Raw genomic sequence first — 18,147 nt, 5'->3', positions numbered from 1 at the left:
CATCAGTTGTCGCAGGCCCCCGAGCCGTTCTGACACCCCGAGTAGATGTGGTACCTACACCGGGAAAGGCTCTGAACTAATCTACCATCTGGCACTTGTGTCAAACATTAGCTCTATTGTCAGCACCTCTGCGGAGTTTGCGAGTACGATTCCCGGTTCCGGAAAGTGTTTTTATGCTTAAAAAAAAAAATAATTCAGCGAATATTTTTTAAGTCTTGAGAATTAAAATTAAATAAATACTTTTTTAACATATGCCAGGCAGCTACAGTTTCTTTTTAGCGTGCAGTGAGTTCAACACAGGTTGTTTTTCTATTATGCTAATGCTCTGGCTCACTTGAGATCAGACGGGTTGAATGTGGCCCCTGAACCAAAGTGGGTTAAACTAAAATAAATAAGAATTGGGATACTGTATAACAGTGTAACTGACATTTCTATTATTGTTGGGTTTAAATTATTTGAAACAAAAAAACATGTTTTTTTTCTTGCAAATTTAGTTTAGTTTACAAAATTTAATGTTACATTAGAAATCAAACCAATTCATTCTCTATCTAAACTGCACTGTATTATACGATGGAGTATTAGGGCCACCAAAAAAAAAGTAATATTACAAATTTTTTTTTCTCATAAAATTACGACTTTAAATCTCCTACATTTGCGAATTTTAATCCTGTAAATTTGCGAGTTTTTTCTATTAAATTTACGGCTTTAAATCTCGCATATTTATAAATTTTAATCATGTAAATTTACAAGTTTTTTCTCGTGAATTTACAACTTTAAATCTTGTCAATTTACGAGTTTTTTCTCATGAATTTACGACTTTAAATCTTGTCAATTTGCAAATGTTTGTCTCGTAAATTTACGACTTTAAATTTTGTCGATTTACAAATGTTTTTCTCATAAATTTAGGACTTTAAATCTTGTCGATTTACGAGGGTTTTTTGGGGGGAAATTTTATGATTTTAAATCTGGTAGATTTACGAGTGTTTTTCTCGTAAATTTATTACTTTTAATCTTGTAAATTTACAAAAAAAACAACTTGTAAATCTACGAGATTTAAAGTCGTAAATTTAGCCTGACTTTTAAAGTAAAAAATATACGACTATTCTCGTAATTTAGCAGTTACAATTTTTTTCTCGTAAATTTAAGAGATTTAGTCGTAATTTTAAAAATAATTTTGTCTTTATAAAGTGGTCCTAATACTCTGGCGTAGTATTACCAAAAGTACTGATTAATCTGTTATTTTCCTATGTTTCAAATAAATAAAATAAACTAAAACACAAGACGGTTCTCACAAGATCAGAGGTTTGTTATGGTGCAACAAAGTAAGACACTGAATTACATGTTTGCTTATAATTAATTACTTTAAAACAATTTGGGCAGCATTTGAAATCCATACCAATATTGCCAAATGAACAGATTATTTTTCACAGAGTGAAATGGAATCTCAGCTTTTACTGTTGGAGCATCTTTAATTTATTTGTGATCGAGGAACAGGCAGCAACAGGAACACTCAGCCTTCACGTTTAATTCTGCGTGCTCAGCTTCCCTCTGTCAAGACAATCAACTCAAAACTCTTTCAAACCGCCTGAGAAATTAATTAGAATTAACTGTAAAAGTCTGAATCGTCTTCACTGAACCACGATGAACTCCACCTGTCATTTGGATCGTTTGAGGTTTTCTGCTCCATTTTAGAGCCAATTCATTTCAGCTGTGAGCTTTTATTTGATTGGCTGGAGTTTCTGGGCTTCTAACGTCCAAAGGAATGAGCAGGAAGTGGAGAGGCGGCGCCGACCCAGGGCGGCGGGAAAACATAGGGGCAGCTAGAATGGCAGAAAGAAACAAAATGCAATGCAGAAATGATTCACAAGTTTTTAAATACTTCTTAAAGGCTTTAAAAAATCTGTAAAATTCATTATCTTAATATGGATGAAAACGGTTTGGCAACTTTCTTATTCTATGCAAATAATAATTTCACCTTCATAACGGACTTGACTCGGACTTGCCTGCTGTTAACTCGGGTTTCAAATTGCCTGCTGTCGACTAGGGACTCGACTTTGATTTGTCTGCTGTTGACTCAGGAAACTACTTGGACTTGCCTGCTGTTGACTCTGAACTCAACTTGGACTTGCCTGCTGTTGACTTAGAACTCGACTTTCTTACTTTTGACTTGGGTCAAGACTTGGACTTTCCTGCTGTTGACTCTGGACTCGACTTGGACTTGCTTGCTGTTGACTCTGGACTCGACTTGGACTTGCTTGCTGTTGACTCTGGACTCAACTTGGACTTGGCTGCCGTTGACTCGAAACTCAACTTGGACTTGCCTGCCGTTGACTCTGAACTCGACTTGGACTTGCCTGCTGTTGACTCTGAACTCGACTTGGACTTGCCTGCTGTTGACTCTGAACTCAACTTTGACTTGCCTGCTGTTGACTCTGAACTCAACTTTGACTTGCCTGCTGTTGACTCGGAACTCAACTTGGACTTGCCTGCTGTTGACTTAGAACTTGACTTTCTTACTGTTGACTCGGGACAAGACTTAGACTTTCCTGATGTTGACTCGGGACTCCACTTGGACTTGCTTGCTTTTGACTAGGGACTCGACTTGGACATGCCTGCTGTTGACTCGGAACTCAACTTGGACTTGCTTGCTTTTGACTCGACTTGTGACTTGGAAAACAATGACTACACCCTAAATCTACTTTGTACAGCTGAATTTCCCCTTCCTCTCCTATTTTTTGAGGGTCAAATTTGACTTTGGCTCCACACAGAGGTGGAACAGGACAGATGTTTTTGTTGAAAACCACCGAGTGCACGTTTCTGATCTGGACCGACTGACAGGATCAGTGAAAGTTGTTGCGTAACGACTCTTTCCATGTGTGTGAAAGTCAGTATGAAGAACCGCCACTTCAGGATGATGCATAGAAAAACCGTTCTACACCAATAATGGGGACAAACGCAGGACTGTGTCCACATTACCAGTCCCTCCAGACCCCTCCAACCCCCCGCTGTGAAGACTTGGTCTGCAGCGAACGCTCACATTCCAGGAGAAATCTCAGACTCAACAGGCATGAAATTCATTTCTCACATGGCCGCATCTGTGCCTCCTAATCATAACCTGGACTGACAATTCAATCCGTACTCCTGCTTCTTCCTCCCCCCTGGTCCCTGTCTCCCCCCCCCATTTTTTCTGCCTTTCTAACTGCATCACAGCAGCCTACACCACCCCTCCCTCATTAGAGCAAAAAACAATTAACAACGCCAACTACAATTACAGTAATGGCCATAACGGATGGCCCTCTTTACTCTTCATCCACACCTCGTCGTCTGGCCTGTGTGGATGAAGAGTAAAGAGGGCGGAGCCTGACATGTCTTCTCCAGGTCAGTTGGAGCTGAAGTGAGTAATGGGGGGTCAGAGCGAGTTATTAGCTCAGACCGGCTGGGCCCCCCTCGTGTTTTCTGCACTTAGATGGAGCCTCAAACGCTCCAATTCATCATCCGCGAGCCCAGAAACGAATAAAAGTGATGAATGTCCGAGGTCGGGTAAATGGACGAATTAAAGAAATGGCTGATTACAGCAATTTAGCCGCAGCACTGCCAGGAATATTACATGTGAGGCCGATCCCCGCCGGAGTCCAGATCCGTAGGCGTGCACGTGACTGACGGAGGTGGAGGGATGTGCACGTTCACTGGCGTTCACAAGCAAGAGTTCAGCCAACTAGAAAGGCCTCTGGGAGCAGAAACAAACCTGGATAAACCTGCTGACTGGAAAAGAAAAGGGAAGAAAATCGGACTGAAGCTGAAAATCCAACTTTAGACGGACTTTTAAGAGTTCACCTCTATGGAGAAATAAAAGTGACTAAATGCTAAATCAAATCAAACTTCCTTCTTTCCCTCCGCGGGTGGTTTCTCCTCCAAGCTCTGTCCTCCACCTGAGAACGGGGAAAGTCCTGCAGTATCTAAGCTGTTCTGCGCCTTTCCGGACTGAGATGTCTGAGGTCTTTCCAGGGATCTGCTGTAGCCACTCCTCCAGTTTGGAGGTTACAGCTTTCAACGCATCTTCATTGAACGGGCGTTATGTACGTAGAACAGAGGTGTCAAACTCCAGGCCTCGAGGGCCGGTGACCTACATGTTTTCTGACCAACCTGCTGTTGAAGCTCCTTATTGGCTAAACATACCTGATCCAGGTAATCTGCAGCAGATAAGGTAGGATTTCTGGAAAACATGTAGGACACTGGCCCTTGAGCTTATACATGAGCGTGAGAATTCTGAACGTGGAAGCCTAAAATGCGCACATACATGCGTTTGCATGGACTTTTCTTTGAAAGTGGTTGCTTGAAACCGCATCGCTGAGGATTCGGTGAGTCCCCGGTCCCCAACCCCCCTAATAAGAGGGAATACCGTATGTACAGAATTAGTCTTTGCAAGAAAATTGCGGGGGACAAAGAAGAATACAGCCGTAAAGAGGAAAAAAAATGTTCCGTTTGGATCTCGAGTCTGGAAAAGCGCCGGTCGGACGCTTGCCGTTGGCGTAATACCTTCCTGCCCTCAAGGTGGTTTCACACTGAATGTGATTCGCAAGACAAATTCGTGTGCCCCCGCCCCTCTTTCGCCACGTGGGGAATTCGCTGCTCGCCGCCTGTCAAAAAATGTGTTATTTGCCTCAGCCGCATGTGGGAGGAGCTACCAGCTCTATCTGTGGACGTCTCACTTAGAATGAATTGAAGACAAACATTTTTGAGGAATAAGGTTCCTTTATTGTAAAGATTTACACAAATACATCGGTAATCATGTCTCCATCTTTGGGTTATAATAATTATTAAAAGATTTTACCAGCTGTGTCTGTATGACAGCCGCTTCCGCTGTGTTTCTGCGTCTCTGTGGCTCAGATTGAATGCTCACTCTCTCTTATTAACCCGAGGGGGGAAAATAAAAATCAGGAGACTTTTTTTCCTTTTTTTTTTTTTTAAATGCCTCCATGAGACCCGAGCTGGCAACCTCCGAACCTTGCAGCGTCTCTCCGTCTGCCGGCATATCAAGCGAGTAAGCTCCACCCCAGGGGTGAAAGTCGCCAAACTGTCCAGAATGTATCCCGCCTTCACCCAAATGCAGTTGGATGAGCTCTGAGAACCTGCGGCTCAAACGGGTAAAGGAAAAACGCTCGTTTTAGATTAATATTCTACCCGCTGATCGAGTCACAGGAAAAGTCACGTTCCCAAAGCAGAGTTCCTGATTGGCTGATGCAACGCAGCAATTTGTCAAACTTCAGGTATTTACATTTTGGCCGTGCCGCCCAATTCACGCTGCGGGGCTTCAATTCGCCTCAGAGCTCTTCTGGACCATTGATTAACATGGGAGCTGGCCGACTCTGCCGCACGAATCAGGTGTGAATACACCTCAACAGGTCCATTAAATTTTTCTCTGGACCTACGACCAATAGAAATGGTACCAGTCGGACCCGTTTAACTGATCCATGTGTCATGGAAACGCTCTGAAGTCCAGTCAGGTCTGGACTGGTCAGTGGAAACGAGGCGTTAGAGAGTTCTTGAACGTGCATCACATGGCCGGTGTGTACGCAGCATGAGAGACATTTTTGGTTCAACCAGCGTCTGTATATTTGTACTCGCTGTTTTTGAGTAGAGAGCAGGTCTCGTTCATAGTATTTGGAAGTGTATGACCACAGATGTCTGTTGGTATCTAATGCATCATGGGAAATATAACTGGGAAACTGAGCTTTTTATTTATTTTTCTTTTTGACTCCAGTTTTCCAAAATTACATCAGTAAAGAAAGATGTTAGCAAGTAGATCGACTCAAAAAAATATTCCTTCTTGGTAGATTTAAAACCTGAATGTTGCTTTGTTTTCTTTTGCAAATGAGAACTCATATGTGAAGCTCTACTATCATCTTTGCTTCTTCCCGTTTGTCACCTTCCAGGCATGGTTTTACTTTTACTAACAGAAACACAGGCAGCAGGTCTGGAGTAGATTTCGTTCCTGCTGTTCCTTCAGGTGGCAAGAATTCCCCCCAAATAGTGAAAAAAAAACGGAACAAACTCAGCCAGAAATAAGCCGGAAATATGTCCCAGCTCTGCTAAGGGGTAAAGAAAGCACTTCTTCATCGCCGCCCGAGCTTAAGTCAAAGTGCCGCATCGCTCCACACACTCCTGCACCAAACCCCATCAAAGGGAACAAGGGGGCACGGCTGTGTGTCTTTGTGAGTACAGAGGCTGTTGTGTAACGTGTGTCGCACAGACCAGAGCGATGGCGCTCTGGCAGCGCTGTGCCCCCGGCCCCCTCGCTCCCTGGATTAATGCCGATTGTTTGGGAATGACTCGGAGCTCGGGACCACACAAGGAGACGCTGACTGGATGCAGGAGAGGGAAGCAGAGTCCAGCCAGAGTTTGAGCGAGCGCCTCCTCTCTGCGTTTCCTTTCTTCCTCTGTGATGTCGACACAAACACTTCAGTTTTTTTTGTCTTCCTTTTTTCATTCACTCTTTGAAAACATGTACGAGTCGACATGAAACAGAGTTTCCGTGACTGCAGCCCCTACCTGAGTATGACTGCAGGAACATTTAAAATGTGGGAGGTCTGACGCAGATTTTGGTGCCATCAAACAAAAAAACATTGATGCTAGTCCCAGTCTGCAGAACCGCTTCATTTTAAGATCCGGTTCATCAGAGGAGGTTTTGAACCAGCAGCTTTATACATCCACCATAGCAGGAGTGTCAAACTCAATCGCACAGGAGGGCAAAATCCAAAACACACCTTAGATCGCAGGTCAACCAGGATCAACATTTACTGAACACTCTAAAACTGAATTTTTAAAACGAAACTTTAATGAATCAAAAATGACAGAAATATTATTCCAGAATAAATAAACTTTAAATAACTTTCAATATTTTACTCTCTATAAAAATATATTTTGTCAAAATTATACAAGTTAGAAATAAGCTCCAGTTAATTAATCATAATAAATAAAATAAAATGATCTGGAGGGCCGGATCCGGCCCCCGGGCCTTGATTTTGACACGTGCACTATGAAGAACTTAGACAGGAAACTTTTAATGCATAAAACTGTAAAGATATATTTAGAGTTTATATAGTATATTTAAATCACATTTTTCCAAGGTCACAAAAAACAATCAGAATAAGTAGAATACAGTAAAACTGAATATTCAGTTTCAAATGTTTTGTTTCAAACCAAAATGTTTTTTTTTTATTAAAATGTAGATGTTTGTTCACCTAAAACTTTATAAACGACTGTCTTAGCACAACCTAAACTGTAATTTAAGACTATTAAATGTGACGTTTCAATAAAAAGTTTATTTTTATTTGTGAAACAAAGCTGCAAGTTTTTGATCCACTTTCTTCATTTTTTTTTTCCTCAAGAATTCAAGTAATTAGATTAATAAGTACATTCTTGCTTTTTCATTTGACCAAAAAAATAAATTATACATGCACACACAAAAAAAGGATAAACAAAACTAAAGAAAGCCCTTAAAAAAGGGGTCAATAAAATTGGAAAGCATACAGACTAAAGCTTGATTCACAAACAGCTGATTTTACATATTGTCCATATTTTATGGATTTTTTTGTCCATATTTGGATTTATGAGGAGAGTTTCCATGTTAAAAATGTTGTGAGTTATAGTTATTCAATCTTATTGTTTTAATGTCATTTATTGATAACAAAAATGCTCAAAAAGGTAAAAATCTGAGACTGACGGATGTTTATCTAATAAACCGATTCAACAAAGTCACCAAACGAGAAAAGAGAAGACAGGCGAGCTGGAGAACAATATAGACGCTGAGGTAATGACAAAACATGGTGCAGGTGTGCTGATGAACACGGACCAGGTGTGAGCGATATACCTGTCCTGAACACAACAGGAGGTCAAATGGTGGAGTCTGAAAAAAACGATTCAAAGACAAAAAAATGTCAAATAATTCCAAAAAAACTGACAGAAGTGAAAGAAAAAAATAGCACAAAGCAAACAAACAGAAATCAAGTACAAACTGAGATCAAGACGTCGTTAAAGTCCAGAAAACTGTTGAAACTATCCTTTTTTTGCTTTAAAAGTTTTAGATATTGTGTATCTTCTCCTAAAATCAAACATCCCTTAATGTAAATCTTTCCCTATAGATCAGTTTACCAGCTAAAAACACAAATATATATTATTTTTGGCTGATAAATGTTTCCCTTCCTCAAACTCCAACCATTTCCACACAGAACGGCTCATAGTTTTCCCAGCTGACAACCACATGTTGGGTTTGTTGTGGACCCCCCAAAAAATAAAACAGCACCCTGCTTATAATCAGATTTTTTTAATAATGAACAGAAAGCTACAGTAACAGACGTTTCCACTGCTCAAACTGCTGACTACATGTTTTAGATTCAAAGAAAAATCAAAGCAACAAAGCCGCCATTGAACTTCCGGATTGAAGCACATTCGACAACCAGAGTAGAGTTCCTTAACTTTACCAAATATCTGAGTAAGTTCACTTCACTGTAAAACTATCATAGAAAATAACAGTGTAAAAGCTTTCATTCAATGACACATGTAGTCATATGGATTCACCTTAACAAGGTAAACTGTGGAACCTTAATGAAGGCTCAAACAGTCGGTGTGTACTATACTACTGCACTGATAAACATATCAGAAGTCTGTTTTATTTAATGCTTATTTTCTGACAGAAAGGCAAAATTAAAGGTAAAAAAAAGTTTATAAAAAGACTTGTAAAAGTTTTTGTCCATCTATTTTAAGTCTATAGAATGCTAAAATCTACTTTTGGAAAAAAAACATCGAAGATTAAAGAGTTGAAGTTGCATACAACAGTGACAAACGATACAATTACCTTTTGTTCTTTTAAAATGTTATAAAACATTCAAAAAGTTGAGTGTTTTTATTGTTTTTATTGGAACTGTATGTACAGTTATCATGTTGCATTCACACCGACAGCTGGTGATGTTCACACTGGTAAATCAGGTGTAGCAACAAGGAGGGGATTCTGCTTCTTTTTGGGGTTTTTTAAGCCCCGCCCCCATGTAAAATTAGGCTCAGCAGCAAAAATCAGAATTGAAAGTGTAAACTGAGAAGTGAAAGTGAAGATTCAGAAAAGCAATAAAAAAAAAAGTTAAAAATTCAAAACAGCAGCTTTTACTGATGGATATATTATTCTTCAATTGGTAATTTTTACATTATTAGTTTTTTTTTATTCAAATTTTCAGTTTTTTTCCCCAAATTTTTCAAGATTTATTTCAAGTTTTCAGGATTTTTTTTTTCAAATTTTCAAAACAATTTTTTTTTCAGTTACAATGTCTGTTTTTCAAGTTTTCTATCTGTTTTTTTGCAGGGCTGGATTGAAAAAATCAATTAGTCAATTTGAATCAATTTAAGCTTAATGGATCAACAATCAATTCACAAAAGTAGAGATGGAGCTAATGGATGATGCTAAAGTCTGCTAGCTTGATGCTAACATGGGAAATTCCCTTTCTGTTGCTGAGAGTTCTCTGTTTACACACTTGCAGCCCCTCACAACCCTGACCTAACATTACTGTGCAACAAAATGGCGAGCAATGTTGGAGCTCTCCAGCCGTACAGTTAGTAATCATTCACACTATAGTGATTCTGCTGCTCCTTTCCGTTTGTTTTCAGCTCGTTCAGGACGTTACTGCTTGTATTTTTGGTATTCATAAACTTTATAGTTTTTGAAATATTGAACAAAATATGCTCCACTGGAAATGAATGAGAAAGTCTCCAAATTTCAGAATTTTAAATAAATTAGCAACAAACCTTGAAATAAATTCATGGGCTATGTTTTAATCTTTTATAGTGATTTTCCAAAAATGGGGAGTTTAGCTAATATTTTAGCAACATGCTAACGCTTTTGGCTGATTTCATTGTCTACATGCTTTTTTAGGCTAATTTGGAGTTTAGCTTCTATTTTAGCAACATGCTAACGTTTTTGACTAATTTAGTTCACTGAAGATTTTTAGGCTTTTTTGGAGTTTAGCTAGTAATTAAGCTATGTGCTAGCTGTATTATTTTTGTTTTGAATAATTAGGCAGCTACTGAGGTTTTTTAATGCTAATTTTAGTTTAGCTAATATTTTAGCCACATGCTAACGTTCCTTAATAATTTAGTTTACCGAGAAATTTTAGGCTATTTTGGAGTTTAGCTAGTAAATAAGCTATACGTTAGCTTTATTATTATTTTTTGGCTAATTTTGCATCTACTGAGGTTTTTAATGCTATTTTGGAGTTTAGCTAATATTTCAACCAGAGGCTAACATTTCTGAATAATTTAGTTTAGGCTACTGAAAAATTTTAGGCTATTTCGAAGTTTAGCTAGTATTTAAGCAATGGGCTAACTTTTTTGGCTAATTTGGAATCTACTGAGGTTTTTTGGGCTAACTTGGAGTTTAGCTCATATTTAAGCAACACACTAAATATTTTAGCAAAATTGGCATGAATTAGGGACTTTTAAGCGATTTTAATACAAATTTTTCAGAAATTTCGAGACAACTTCAGTGCTTTTTCATAGTTTTTTTTAATGAAATTTCCAGCAAATTTAACATTTCGCAAATAGCTTTTTTATTTTCAGAAATTAAAGTAAATTGCAAAAAGCTTCAGCATCTCCAGTGACTACGTTCAGTTAAAAGCATTAACATTAGCATTATCGCAGGTAATACAACTTTTCTACTTTTCTCAACATGTGTTCCCCATCATCAGAAAACACCAAAAACTTCATTTTCATCTGAGTGGATCTTTTATAGAGGATTGTTTTTTTCACAGTCCAGATTCTGTTCCTAAACCCACCTACCTCTGTTGGTATTGTGACTTTTCACCAACAAACAAACAAACAAACACCAGCTTTCTTTCCCGCTCCGTCCTTCCTCGATTTCTCCAGTCCAGCCGCCAAGAATAAGAGCGGCTGCAGCGGGGCCCCAGGAGGGAGGCCCCCGCGCCGGTGAAATAGAGCTTCTCCAGTCTGAATTCAGCCACTTGGCTCTGTTTATTTAATATTCAGTCAGCTGTGGGGAGTGGGGTTAGCCACAGCTTATAAAACTCAGTCAGCATGACCAAGACACAACCCCCCACCCCCCTCATTCTTACATGAAAACATACACGAACACGCCACCGACATGTAACACATCCTATCACAACATAGACTTTCACGGGTTTTCTCTTTTTCATGGAAAATTTACAACAAAAACAGAGTTTAGTTTTTTAGGCACAGGCTAAAATAAAGTTATCATGTGTGAGATTTATTGAGAGGATGATTTAAGGGGAGTCGGTGAAGCGGAAAGGCAAATTCCTACTGGAAGGTTTCAAAGTCATTTCACAGATTTTTGGCTCATATATGTCAAAAATCCCACTGGGATGGTTCATTCATTCTATTTGAAGAAGAAAAAGGCAGAAAAGTTTAAAAACTGTGGAAAACTGGATGCTCAGGTCATCAAACGTGGATTTTTTTAGTGCAGGCAGGAGGGTGGGACCATCATGGTTCTGGCTGCAGCACACATCCACCCTCCCCTCCCCTCCACCCTGCATCCCAGCATGCTCCATCCACGGCCTGACTGGAAGGCTCCATGGCAACCTCCGGGGTCAGGGGTTGCACAGAAAGGTTGCTTTTATCTGCTAATGAGGTCGGTACCTGGGGCTCCGAGTCTCTGCACCTCTTTCTCTCAGCGTCTCCCCCGTGCCGTCGGCGGCAGGGGGTGGTGAAAGGGGTTATGAATGCCTGCCAAGTGACACCAATGCCATCTTCACTCATCTCCGCTCCGGCCTCTGAGCTGCGCACTTTGAGCTCAGTTTGGGGCGCCGGGTGGGCTGGGCTGGGGGGGGGGAGTATTCGGGCCCGGCTCCGTAGGGAGGATAACAAACGGCTCCAGAATTGCTTCTCCCCAGTCTGGCTCCTCTTTGTGTCATAAATGTTCACATGCAAATGGCTGAGAGGATGGCGCTGCCACACCTTCGCTTGGAGTTTTGATGGATTGCTGCAGCGCTGACCTGGTTTGTGCGGCGCCGCCGTCACAGGCAGGAAGCTCATGAGAGACGCAGTCTGACGGATCTACAGATCAGGACTCATTTATTTAGAAAAACTGTGAAATGTGTACAGTTCACTGGGATCAAACAATTCACTTTCTTTACAATTTAATCACAATTGTTTTTTTTTTGGGGGGGGGGGGGTATACTTAGATTAGACTTGACTAGATTAGATTAGATCATATGAGATGAGATTAGATAAAATTTGATTAAATCAAATTTAAAATTATATCATTGTAAAATAGATTGTATTGGATTAAGTTAAGCTCCGTTAAGTTAAGTTCATTTAAATTCAGTTCAATTCAGCTGAACTGGATGAGATTAGATTAAATTGGATTATTTTAAAATAATTTAGACTAGATTAGACTGTATTGTATAAAGGTAAGTTAAGTTAAATAAAATACGATCAAATAAAATAAGATTAGATCAGATCTGATCGGATCAGATCAGATCAGATCAGATTAGATCAGATTAGATTAGATTGGATTAGATTAGATTAGATTAGATTAGATTAGATTAAATTGGATTAGATTAGATTAAATTCGATTAAATTGGATTAGATTAGATTAGATTAGATTCGATTAAATTGGATTAGATTAGATTAGTGTTTTTCAACGTTTTTGAGCCAAAGTACACATTTTCCTGGACAAAAATCCCTAGGAACACCAACAAACAAACTTGTAAACAAAACAAAAAAACACAAACCATGTAGTCTGTATTAATTAACAGTTTCAACACAATCTGGGATGCATTTTATTGTAATAATTGAAAGCACAAAAAGGTTGAAATTCCAACTGATTTTCCTAAAAGTCGTGATAATTGTCAATAATAGTTTTCAACTAATGTAGTTGAAAGTTTATCCAGGAAGTTGATTTCCATCCATTTTATTACTATGCAATTTAATGTAACCTCATAAAAAAAGAAAGAAAAATAAATAAATAAAAACAATGCTTTATTTCATAAATAGTGATGCATTTGTTGAAATACTTTTTGTTTATGCCAAACCAACTGTAATGTTTGAATAATTATAAAATTACGCATTTTTGATAAACTTTACACAAAAGACCAACGTTATTTTCATGTTCATTCAAGTTTTTCGTTTGTCTAAACATAAAGAAAAACGTTTTTCTGATTGAATACATTCTCTTCAATTTAGTTTAAATGTGAATCTTGGCCACTGAACTAAAATCCTGTTTTTTTTTACTTAATTTTTCACTTCATCAAGGGCTTAAAGGGTAACCAAACCCTAAACCAACTTTTTATGGCTGTTTACCTGTAAAAATGGGACTTTAAAATAATCCTGTTTCATTCTCCAAATATTGGTCTAAGAAAGCAGGACGAGCCAGAGGCGAGGGCCACTGCCACAAACAGGAGGACAGACGATCCTACATCCAGATGGAATCCCCACAGAATCAGTAACTTCTCATTTAGTAAGTAAGACTGGCAAAATCTCAAGTCCTCCAAACGACGATGACTGGAAGCCAAACATAAAGCTGCACTGATAATCGTTTCATGTCTCCTGAATTATAATCAAATCATGAGGTGCCTCAAGATTAGCATCCTTTTCAAAACAAAAATCTTCTTAAAAATCAATCATGGAGGAGAAATTAATAATTGTGGTTTGTGCCCGTCAGCATTTTACACCAATCTACCCGATGCGCTAGTATCAGATAAAAAAGTGTGTTCAAGAATGCTCGTTAAATGTGCTAAACAGGTATTATTTGAACGTGCCACAATAGCTTGAGGTTCATCAATTGCAGGAGCTGCGTCTGAATGATGGCCGCCTTCAGCGGTACTTCTGTGTCTCTGTGACAGTTTGATTACTTGTTGTTACATATTTTTCAGAGAAAAAATAAGATAAGAATAAAATTAGAGGAACTCTTTATTGTTGAGGTTCAGTAGGAGTGTTAACCTCCATGTTGGACTCCACCCACTGATGATGACATCATCACGTACCAAAGCCCATCGCTGATTGGTGTTAAATTTGCCAAAGTTCAGGTTTTTGAACTGTTGACGCGCTGCTGCCAGATCAACATGTAACGCTCAAATCTCACCGCAGGACTACCGATTGCATCTATACGTTGACTTAACATTGAAACTCGACTCACCTGATGCACTAACCACGTTTGGTGTGAACACAAGATAAAATTCATGACAATTGTTTGACACTTTCAACATAAAGATAAAAGTTTCCAGTTTAGACGCAAAAACTCAATGACTCGGTTCAGTGGTGTAAACATACGTTTGGTTTTAAAACAAGAATTATGGCATCCCAACTGTCTAATTGGACTCATTGGCTGATGCGCATCTTCAAATGAGGCACATTTGACTGTCACCCCCCTCAACATGCACACAAACTCCCCCTGTCATGTTTGCAGGATTGAGAAAGCAGTCCATTAACTCTGGTTTAGTGGCGTTGTCTTGCAGTCGCCTTTGTGAGGAAGTGACATCCAGTGAATGGGAATCAGAACCGGCTCCCCTCCTCCTCCTCCTCCTCCTCCTCCTCCATCGTTTCCTCCTCTTTGCTCCGTGTTCGGGGTCCGCGGGAGGCTCGGCGGCCTTGGGTGAATGTGGAGGGGTGGGGACGAGCATCCAGAGGGTTTTGCTGCCGCATGTCTCTTGAGTGGCGGCGTCTTTGTGCCGGGGCCGGCCTGTTTGTTTTGCCTTTCGTCAGAGAGCGGCCTCACACGTCGACGCTTCGCTCACAGAGGAGGAGAGCGATCCGTCAAACTGAAGCTTGTAACTTCTCAGCTTGCGTGTTTGCGACTGTGTCTGACATGTGCTGAGGACTGTGAGGTCCACAACGATGGAAAAACCACAAACCGCAAATCAGAAACCTCAACAAACGCAAGAAAAACTGAAAAACGTTGACTAAGTTTCAAAACGGCAATAAACCACTTATGAGAATCTTTAGTTTGAACATCCGCCAATTACATCCAGTTTCCTCATGAGGGACATATACTGTATTAAAGAATTTAAGATGAAAACTGTGTTTCTGAGTATTTCTTTATTTAAATCATGTTGGAAAAGGAGCAGATGGAAACCCGCGGTTCGAAAAAGCTCAGGTTTGTGACGTAGCGACTGCCCCAAAACTGCTCCAATCAGTGGACGGTTCCACCGTGCTGTCCTGGTTGTCGACCTGGCGCAGGCTATCCCAACGCAGTCTAACCCGCCGCGCTCTCCCACCATACTCTCCCAGCTGTCGACCCGGTGCAGACCATCCCATCGTGCACTCCCGGCTGTCAACCCGGTGCAGACCATCCCACCGTGCACTCCCGGCTGTCGACCCGGCGCAGACCATCCCACCATGCACTCCCGGCTGTCAACCCGGTGCAGACTATCCAGTCGCGCTCTCCTGGTTGTCTACCCGGCACAGGCTATCCTGCTGCGCTTTCCCAGTTGTCGACCCGGCACAGGCAATCCCACCATGCTCTCCCGGCTGTCGACCCGGTGCAGACTATCCCGCCGCGCTCTCCCGGCTGTCGACCCGGTGCAAACTATCCAGCCGCGTTCTCTTGGTTGTCGACCCGGCGCAGACCATCACAACATGCTCTCCCGGCTGTCGATCCGACGCAGACCATCCCACCATGCTCTCCCAGTTGTCGACCCGGCACAGGCTATCCTGCCGCGCTTTCCCGGTTGTCGACCGGGTGCAGGCTAACCCATAACAGGCTATCCCAGCACAGGATATCCCGCCGCACACTCCCGCCGCGCTCTCCCGGCTGTCGACCCGGCGCAGGCTATCGCACCGTGCTCTCCCAGTTATCGACCTGGCGCTTGCCGTCCGCCACGCCCACTTCCAGGCCCAGGTGGTCGCTTACCCCACCTCGCCGCTTTGGGCCCCGTCTTTTCCCTCTCCTTCCGGCTGTCTGACTGTTAAAAACAGTCAGTAATCAGGCACACCCTTGCTGCACATCTTTGCTGAATTCTCCCTAATGAGGTGGTGCGTTCAGGGGCCCTCTGAATTTTAAAACCTGAAAATAAAAACAGTTCACCCTGTTAAATGTGCAGCTGGATATCTCTGACATAACTTGCCAATTTGGGTTTTTTTTGGTTACACAAATGTTAGCCTGTGAGGTTTGAGGCAGTCGCCTAGCTTTGCCTGATGGTAAGTCCGCCCCTTTCTGAGGTCTTCCTGTATCGAGCATCCTCTGGGTGACTCCACCATCACCTGCTGGGTTTGGTGCCTCATGGTTTCTACGATTTTCCCCTTTGACCTCAGGAGTTCCGCTTCATCCACGCCGTGGAAAAGGCAGGAGGGCAGGAAGGTCAGCTCGATTATTCTTCCCCGCTCTCTCGGAAAACAAAGTAAGAAAATATTTACACAAACAGGAAGCCGAGCGTTTCCTTCAGATTAGAAACATGTTCCAGCCCCCCGGGGTAATTACGCTCTTTTTCTGTGTCTCCCCGTGCACGCACGGACCTGCTCAAGATGGCGTTCAGCTGACATGAAAGGTTGGAGAAAGATTTCAGGAGTTAAGGCTTCTTTGACATTAAAGTGGGGATGGAGGAATGTTTCGAGCCGAACTAAAAGCCCATTAACGTTCAGCTCCCCTCCAGCTATGTTAGATCAACCATAATAAGTTGCGAGTTTATGGACCTTTTGCTCCCCAAATGTCTACCATGTTGCTAATTGTGTGCATCTGTGACTGGTGTTTTGATGTTTGGTTTCAGCTGCAGCTGTCCGCTGCAACCGCCTCTGGTTAAAAGTGGCGTGGCCCCGCGCGCTCCGGGTCCGGCCCGCTAATGGCAGACAGGCGTGTGGTGGGTGATCACCAGGCAAAGTCTCAAAATAAAGAAAAACATGCAACAGGATTGGCCTTCGTCCAGGTTTCACAACCACAAACATCTATTTATGTGGAATAAATAGCTCAAATTTTAAGGTGTCAGCACAAAATGAAAATGCTTGTTAAAAACTAAGATAAGCAAATCAAACTTATTCAATTAAAAACATAAAATAAATACTAGATGGTGAGAATGTGGGCATAGTTTTTTTGCCATTTGGAGAAACTCATCATCAAAAAGTACTTTTTCACTGGGATAATCCTGCAGACTCAGCTTTAACCCTTTAACTACCCACCAAGAAAATATTCCAAAAAAGTATTTTTTTCTGCTGCTTATTGCCTTGGTATGGAGCCCCTAAAGAGACATTTAATTTAAAAAATTGAAGTAATTTTTTTTAATACATAGTAACTAGTGCACCTGGGCTGTATAAATGTCTAAATCACACGTGGTCCCACTGATTACCATGAGATGTCGGCCCGCTCACCCGCACAACAAAATGCTAACAGAGAGTTTACTATCCGTTATTCATTTAACTCCAGTTAGCGGTTAGCTGATAAGCTAACGTCTCTGATTGAGAACTCAACGGTCTTTATGTGGCCTCAAGAGTCAAGAGAGTGGTGCGGTTTATGGTAATATATGTTTAAATCTTTAGATTTTAGGGAAAACAGGAAGTCCTTCTGAGTCAGAGGGATAAATCCAAGTCAAGGCATGAGTCACTGGTGATAAAGACCAAGTCAAGTCCAGAGTATTGATGTCAAAGTCCAAGACAAGTCACGAGTCATTGATGTCAAAGTCGAATTCAGGTCACAAGTTATTGATGTGAAAGTCCAAGTCAAGTCCTAGGTTATTGATTTTAAAGTACAAGTGAAGTCACGAGTTATTAATTTTAAAGTCATGTGACCGGAGTCATGTGAATGGAGTCATGTGACCAGAGTCATGTGAATGGAGTCATGTGACCGAAGTCATGTGACCGGAGTCATGTGACCAGAGTCATGTGACCGGAGTCATGTGACCGAAGTCATGTGACCAGAGTCATGTGACCAGAGTCATGTGACCGGAGTCATGTGAATGGAGTCATGTGACCGGTGTCATGTGACCGGAGCCATGTGACCGAAGTCATGTGACCGGAGTCATGTGAATGGAGTCATGTGACCGGAGTCATGTGACTGAAGTCATGTGACCGGAGTCATGTGACCGAAGTCATGTGACCGGAGTTATGTGAATGGAGTCATGTGACCGGAGTCATGTGACCGAAGTCATGTGACCAGAGTCATGTGACTGAAGTCATGTGACCGATGTCATGTGACCGGAGTCA

General features: G+C 41.2%; 1 long non-coding RNA gene across 2 annotated transcripts in view; it reads left to right on the top strand.

Moving 5' to 3' along the window:
- The window catches only part of LOC112149990, a 19,918-nt gene extending 3,243 nt beyond the window's left edge, over positions 1-16,675 (top strand). Inside the window, exons 2-4 of one of the 2 annotated variants that reach the window (XR_004948951.1) lie at positions 13,377-13,477; positions 16,270-16,355; positions 16,480-16,675. This is a non-coding gene — a long non-coding RNA (uncharacterized LOC112149990). The remainder of the gene's footprint in view (positions 1-13,376; positions 13,478-16,269; positions 16,356-16,479) is intronic. The other variant, XR_002919869.2, reaches the window with a different exon arrangement.
- Positions 16,676-18,147: the final 1,472 nt, after the last annotated feature.

Source organism: Oryzias melastigma, linkage group LG13 (genome assembly GCF_002922805.2).
Source record: "Oryzias melastigma strain HK-1 linkage group LG13, ASM292280v2, whole genome shotgun sequence".
NCBI classification, from domain to species: Eukaryota; Metazoa; Chordata; class Actinopteri; order Beloniformes; family Adrianichthyidae; genus Oryzias; species Oryzias melastigma.
Note: the sequence above shows the minus strand (reverse complement) of the source record. Positions and strands in the feature narration are given on the sequence as shown.